Source organism: Amblyomma mixtum, chromosome 3, assembly GCF_055824585.1.
Source record: "Amblyomma mixtum isolate Tamu chromosome 3, ASM5582458v1, whole genome shotgun sequence".
NCBI classification, from domain to species: domain Eukaryota; kingdom Metazoa; phylum Arthropoda; class Arachnida; order Ixodida; family Ixodidae; genus Amblyomma; species Amblyomma mixtum.
Window position 1 is genome coordinate 383,830,120 of NC_143014.1, and position 7,738 is coordinate 383,837,857.

Below are 7,738 nucleotides of genomic sequence, written 5' to 3' on the forward strand. Positions count from 1 at the left end.
CGCTCGTTTCACGTCTTTTAACGAGGTATTATAATGTAGAGTAATAGCATGGCGTATAGACACTGTCCTCGACTGTATATTACAAAGTAACGCATGGTGTACAGGCTTGGCGAAACGTGCAAATTCGCCGCCTTGTGCGCTCGCAACTTGGGACAAAGTCAACGAATAAACCGGTGGACACAAGTCAGGATAAAGGGTGCGGCGTACACCAACAAGCTGCGGAGGTTGCCCGTTACAACTTGTTCTCTGCGCTGCGAAGAGGAACTGGTTCTATAGTTTGTGACTTGGCAATACAGATGTAAGCTGCGCTTGTGGACGATGTGCATAACGAAGGAGGAGAAAGTGTTACTCCGCAGACTTAGCCACTGAATTCTCGTCTCCTGTGATCCACTCAGGGACGTGCTCGTGGTTGCGGCGGCTGACTTCGTCGTCAGCGTCCTCGGGGGCCTGGTTGTGTTCTCGGTGCTCGGAAACATGGCGTACAGCCTGGAATTGCCCGTCGACGACGTCGTCTCGTCGGGTGAGTGAGACATCGGGTTTGGCATTTTTACACTCTGGTGCACGTTGAGAGGGCTGTCGGTAGATGTCGTCACTACGACGCCGGTATCAAGGGCTGCCCTTAGGAACTTGTATGCTCATTTTATACACTGCTTTGTTTTACCATGATGCATTACACTGTTACTTGTAATTAGCGCTGATGACTCGTAATTAGTAATTATCGTTTATCACTGCTACTGCGCATTTGAATTACTAACACGTTACGCCTTAAATATCGTCCTTTATCGTAGGCCTTTCTTTATGAGAGGGTGCTTCTGTCGTCGCTATCGTTAAGGATCAAAGCTCTAGAAAGGGAGTGGTACTCAAGAGTCTACGTCACGCGCTTTATGGCTTCTTCTCTGACAATTACCCATCTGTCTGCGTGCAGGTATTGGGCTGGCGTTCATCGCGTAGCCTCAGGCGCTGAGCATGATCGCCTACCCACATCTCTGGTCGGCCGCCTTCTACGCGATGCTCTTTTTTCTCGCCATAGACACCGAGGTGGGTTCTTATTAAGAACGGTGAGCGCGAACAATAGGCGCAAACATTATGAAAAGAATATCATGTACCAACTAGCCCCAACCGAAGTTTTACTGAGGTGGGTGATGCTGATATATTACTGCAGCCAGGAATGGCTTCGTGCAGTTTATTTCGGCTGGCCCATAATGGCTGACAGGCTAACGCCTCACCATCCCTGCACCAGGCTGGCTCACCACCGTCCTATCAGCGATGCATCGTGGTCTCTTTTCGGTCGGTTAAAGAATTCGGGGCTGCGTACCGTTTTTTTTCTCGCCTTTCCCACGAACACTCAATACACACATATAGTGCGCTGATGTAACGGACGTGGCATATGTGTAGCTAACATTACTTTTAGAATGTATGTGAGCCTGTAGTACACAGAACGGCCGTCGCAAAAACAATGCACCTGGGAGAAAAAGTAAGGCACTTCAAGTGTGGCTGCAGTGCTTTGAATGCAGACGACTGCACTTAGCGCACCCTGCACACCCCTCTTCCTGTCATGTGTCTCGTTATACGTCATCTGAGTTTAAGCCCTTCTTTGCGCCATAATCTTCTTCCTGAACATGTGTCCAAGAACAGGTCCTCTTTCCTGTCCTCGCGCTGCCAGTTCTCGTCGGTCGAGTGCCTGCTGACCCCGTTCAAGGACCAGTATCCTGCGCTGCGCAAGTACGGGCCCCTGCTGCCTTTCGCGGTGTGCGCGCTCATGTGCGTGTGCGGCATGCCCATGGCCAGCCGCGGGGGCCTCTACATCCTCACCGTGATGGACACCTCTCTGGGCGGCTACCTGCTGCCATGGATAGGCCTCGCCGAGCTCGTGGTTGTCGTCCTCGGTTACGGTGGGGCTCCCTATTATTGGATAAGCAGTAGAGTCTTCAGCTTTGTTGCCATTACAGGGAGTTGACAGCATGCTGTAGACGGATACAACTCAAGAACAAACCGGCTTTTTCTTGTCAAAGGACCCCTTTCCAGCCAATGGCGTCGGCCGATTCGCATGAGCCTCCCAGTGTTACAATGAAGGGAGGGCACTACCCCCACCATTGAAGGAGGTGACTATCCCCTTTCGTCGGCCAATCCCTGCATTGTCGCGCTAGCAGGTTCATGAGAATCGGCCTGCGCCATTTGTTGGAAGGGGGTCTTTTGACAAGAAAAAGCCACTTGGTTCTCGAGTTTTGTCCGACTGCAGAGACAGGGACCTCAAAAGTGAACATGACAAGCACTATCTCGTCCTAATCGTTGTCGTTTTTGTCAGCACTGGTTGCGACAATCCCTGTGCATCACTCTATGTCGATTTCCCGCAGGGCTGAAGCGGTTCTGCGCCGACATTGAGTTCATGTCCGGTCACCCTCCCAGCCTGGCGCTGAAGATCTGCTGGGCCGTATGCTGCCCCGTCTGTCTCACGGCGAGTCGGCGTCTTGTAACCTCTCCGCTGTCGCCAACTCTGAGCTTCAAGCATGTTAGGGCACAAGCTCATCGGGCTTGCAAAACAAGATGAGCGCATCCTTGCTTCTTATGGAGCTATTTGGAACAGCTGAAAGAAAACGGGGGGGGGGGGGGGCGGATATGGGAGAAGAAGGCCTCCTTTATCACAAGCTAGCCTTATTGGCAGCCCCAAAGAGATCTTGGTCCCTCTCGGGAGGATGCCCGTAAAGTTGCTGTGTCTGCAATCACAGCCAACGTGCTTTGGTTAGTCACGAGGGCCAGTGAGGTGTGGAAACCTCAGTGATGCTACAGGGAGGGGACGCACAAACGAAGAAGGTAGTGACAGACATCAAGCGTCTGCTGATATATACAGAACGTTTGAACCACGAATTTAACCCGAATTTACAGGCAGCGAATCCAGCTTGTGACTTTCTTGCTCTCTTTCTCTTTTTTCTTCTTTATTTCTGCTTCTTTCCTTTTTCTTCCTTTTCCCTTCTTTTCCTTTTTGCGTTCCCTTTCTCTCGTTCTTTTCGTTCTTTTCCTTCGCTACCTTTCCTTCTTTCCTGTCTACCTTGCTTCTTTCCTTCCTTCGTTCTCACGCTTGACAAAAATGGTCTCAAAAACTGCGATCCTCGCAGTGGATTGTGGTGGCGGACGTGTGCATGTACGGCGAGCCACTCACGCTGGGGGACTACACGTTTCCCACGTGGGTGAACGTGGTCGGCATCTGCTCGGTGCTCATCGCCATGAGATCATCGCAGTGTTCGCCCTCTACCACTGGCACACCTGCGGACGCGTGAGTGGTTAAGGACGCGCTCCTTTCGTTGTACCGATGCTGCAGTTTGCATGATCCACTGCTTGAGTATCCCACGGATGTAAGGAGGAAGCACAGCTCACAGGGATGACGGCGTAGTGACGAGACAGATAGCGGCAGAAAAGAGTTGCGATGTTACGACTGTACCCTGATCAGTACCTCTCCACACGACGCCCTGGCTAGGCGTACATTCTGCCCTAAACGCAGCCGCCTGCCCAGTGGTGAGCGAGGAAGAACGAGCTATTACGTCTGGGTGGGGCGGCATTGTGTGTAGATGTCTTACGGTTATAAACACTTTTTATTTGCGAATATATTGCTTCTTTTGCGTACATTTGTCACAAATTTCGGCAGCACCAAACCTAAAGGCCAACAATGCTTCTTCCTGCGCTAGTTTTGCTTTATGATAATTGTGAATTCATATTGTCAGAGAGGACACGAAAAAAAAATGAATCAGTCAGGAGGATGCCGTTTTGTTCTTACTGCTTTTCGTCTTCTTTCCTTTTTAATGTAATACTTATCGGTGAAAGTTTGTGGCTGGCATGCTCAAAACAACTAAAATGGAGAGGTTCGTTCATACTGCAGTTTACAGGGAGCACGCGACGGAGAACGGAGCGTTCAGACTCTCGCCATAATAACGATTTTCACCTGAAGACGTACTCGCTAGTTCAATACATGAAGGACGCTGCAGTTAACTTCAGGTGAGAGAGGGATAGGTTCTTTACGATCGATGTCGGTGATAAAGTTTCCTGATGGTTCGGTGATCCGGCGACATGTCGCAGGAAAGAACTAAACAACTTCGGACACTATGTACACTTGATTACATTATCACGGGTCGAACAGTTACTCTAGGCCACAGTGGCACTTACATCTCTTTATGTCACAAGCGCTGGCTCTCCCGTTAAGTTTTATCATGTATTCTTCGCGAAGCAAGCTCCGTTTGCAATACGCGTCAAGAATGGTCGCAAAGAAACAACCTGTTAATCAACGAAGCAAAAACAAAATGCGTTCTTTTGAGAGCTCGAGGGACTTTCGGCAAAATGACAGATGCTATAAGATTAGGACCATTTAGTACATCTTGCGATAAAAGTGTGAAAACACATGGGTGACCTTCTCAGATGACATGACTTGGAACAAACATGTCAAGATTCTTTGCGCAAAAGTGCAAAAAGCTGTTGGTATTTCAAATAGGTGCCGTCACTTGTTTCCAACTGGTGTTAAAAAAAAAACTTCTTTGCAATTTTTTAATTCATTCGCAGCTTAATTATTGCTCACTGATTTGGGGGAACACTACATTAAATAATATACAGAGCTTAATTCTATTGCAGGAGAAAGCAATATGAGCAATTGAGAATATTTCTTACTAACACACTCAACCACTTTTCCTCAAAAACAATATATTAAAAGCTACTGATGTATATAGCTACAAGTTAAATAGGTGCTACAAGCGAGCAATTATGGGGAAACTTGACACATTTCTAATACAGGCAAACTTAGAGAACATACACAGCGTCTACCCCTTTTGTCATCGGGTACCCTAGAACATTTTTTTTTTTCGCGTACATACTATTTCCAACAAAGAATAGCGCACACGTTACCAGGAATCCTTAGCCGCTTCCACTGGGAAAGCATGAATGTGGAAAGGCTTGAAAACAACCGCATTTTTCAGATATGCTTATGTCACAGTGAACATTTGTGATGCCAATAGAAATAATCATTGTGGATGTTTTCGCTTCATTGTAATTATTAGTGTTTTCGCTTTAGACTAGTGCGCTGCGTCTGTATGACTCTCTTCCACGTATATTTGTCCGATCTTCATGTTTTTATATTACTTTTTTTTCTGTAAACAATTACTGTCCTTTACCTTGTACCTTTGTTAGTTCGCAACTTTGAAGCTTGTAGTCTTTCATGCAGCGTTTAACTCTTTATAGGTTTTTGTGTAATCTTGAAACGTGAAATATGCAAGCTGTGTTCAAACATCTTTTTCTCCACCCTCCCTTTTAACTTTTTGTGCGAAATCAAGATTTTTTTTTCTGTTCAAGTTCACCTAAGCGAAGTTTCTCGCTCCGATGTCCCCCATGTAGATTTTCTCCGAGCTTCCTCGAGTATATCCCGTCTCGCGCTTGGCGCCGTAAATGCCGCCCCTTAAAGGGACCATGAAAAGAATTAAAAGACGCTTGTAAATGTTAGAAATTATGCTCAGAAGCACTGACACCAAGTATGAGTCTTCGGAACTGAGCCGGCAATTTATTATGGCTTTTTAAAAATCGCGTTTTTTAAAATTCGCGGGCCGATTGGTGTCTTCGTAGGGAGCGATTTTGAAACCAAAACCGGGAAAACAGACGTCACTAGTCCCATGACGTCGGTAGGCCACCACACGCTGTCATTCGCTCGAGCCGCGGCAGCTACGACGTCACGGGCACACTTCCGGTAGCGGTGAAAATCGTCTGCTCGAGGCGCCGCGCGACCCCCTCGGGCAAGCGCGGGCCAGGGCATTGCCTTCACGCATATGTTTCCAATTTACCTCTGCCGCCTCTTTCTGCCGGGAGTTCGGGAGCAAAGAAAGCGCCGAGACCGGAGAGACGCTGCCGACGCACGCTGCTCCTCGGGAGTGCGACAACCGGAAGCCGTAAACCGAACGTCAGCGAATGACGTATTCATGGGCGGAGCCCAGTCCCGGAGCTGTTTTCTTTATTTTTTCTTGGTGCTCCGCGCGTATGAGTTGAGGGGGGAGAGGAGGAGCATGATTTTTAATCGTCTATAACTTCGTTGTTATTCATGCTAGCTAGAAAATTCTTTCGCTGGGGTGACGAGTGATGGATTGATTATCTTTACGTAATCTCAATTAATTTGTTTCATAGTCCCTTTAAATCACTTATCGCAGCATTCTGTCTACAATTTGTTTCGTAAATCGGAGAGGAGCTTGCAACACCCAGTTGGACGTGTTTCTTCAAAAACGAAATAACCAATGGCACTGGGGCGCCCGCGAGGCCGTTAGCCGCAAGTATCGCGCGATTTCTGCGCGTAGTCGAAGCCTACGAAGTTTGCGCTGTTGCAGCTGTGGCACACAGACACAAAAGCAAAAAAAAAAACAGCGAAAACAGCAGAAAAGCGAACACGTGCACTGCTCTAGCCCCTCTCCCATCATTCGCCGCCCCTCTCTGGGACGGCTGCTTCTCCTCACTGGGCTTCCTGTCGAACCCTACATTTCACTCCCTTCTCCGAACCCCAGGGGTCCGCGTGTAGGCCTCGCTTTCCGGCATGAACGCCTGCTTTTGCTCCTCGCAGTAGGCCAACAGTCGTTCCTGCAGTTTACCGCGTGTGTTTCAACACAAATCCTCACGAACGGCGCCTGGTTAGGGGCTGTTCGAGGGGCCCTGACAAAACAATGAAATCAAAACCAAGGATGACCGACGTAACGCCTTCTGGTTGTGTGCTGCCCGACAGACCCCGGCGCAACAGCCCGGCAACTTAACTGATGGCGTCTAAAATTCTTTGCTTACACCTTCGCCTACACAGGTGCTGCAGAAGGCGCTCTTGCCTTCGCACGATTGGGGCCCCAAGGACCCCGACGAGCGCTACGTGTACCTGCGCTTCCTACGGCTGCGAGGCATGAACAACCTCTCGGAGCCAGACCAGCCGTTGCCGCAGCCGCCGACAGGTGATAAAGCCACATCGGCGGCTGCCGGAGGTAGCGGTGGGGCGCCACCGTCTCTCACGGCGCCCTCCGACCCTACAACCCTCGCCCGCATGGTCCACCCGCCCGTTGAACCTGCATCGGCGACACCTGGCGAAAATGCGGCCCATGTCGCCTCAACCACCGCAGGGATTCAGGCCGAACTGATATGAGGTCTTCTGGAGCAAGACCCTTTGTTCCTATATAAAACCCCTTACAAGATTTCGTTCAATATCTTGAATAAGACGTATACAGGATACTATGAGAAATTTTGAGTAATAAGTAATACAAGATTCTAGTTCCGCGGAGCTTGCTGTATGCGATGGCTTCAACCTGCGCAGAAGACTATGGTGGTCGCGACGGCACCTCATGCTTTCCATGCGCGATAAACTTTCTCACCTCATTTCTGTGACGTCATATCACTGTGCTTCGTGGCTTGACATAGTGTTTTCTCGAATTTTGTGTGTGATTAGCCTGAATGCGGACAGCGAGTGCAACTAAAGTTTTTACGCGCTTTTTATTTCTGATTGTATTTCGCGCAGTCGTTTCAGTGTGCGCCCTTCGTGTAATCGTCACTCGACGGTCTTGAATTCTGGTTCATATCTTGGGCTCCTCTAGACACATTATCTTTCTCAGACGGTAACGCGTTGAAGGAAGTGAGTTAAGCCGATGGATAAGATGGAAGCGCATAGGATTTTTCCTGATGTGCGGTTACTGCGACACTGAATCCGTTGCTGATGCTTCAAGTGTCGCATAAACTTAGGACTGCCAATGAC

General features: G+C 48.9%; 1 pseudogene; it reads left to right on the forward strand.

Moving 5' to 3' along the window:
• The window catches only part of LOC149357062 (sodium- and chloride-dependent glycine transporter 1-like), a 56,659-nt pseudogene extending 49,524 nt beyond the window's left edge, over positions 1-7,135 (forward strand).
• The last annotated feature ends 603 nt before the right edge of the window (positions 7,136-7,738 follow it).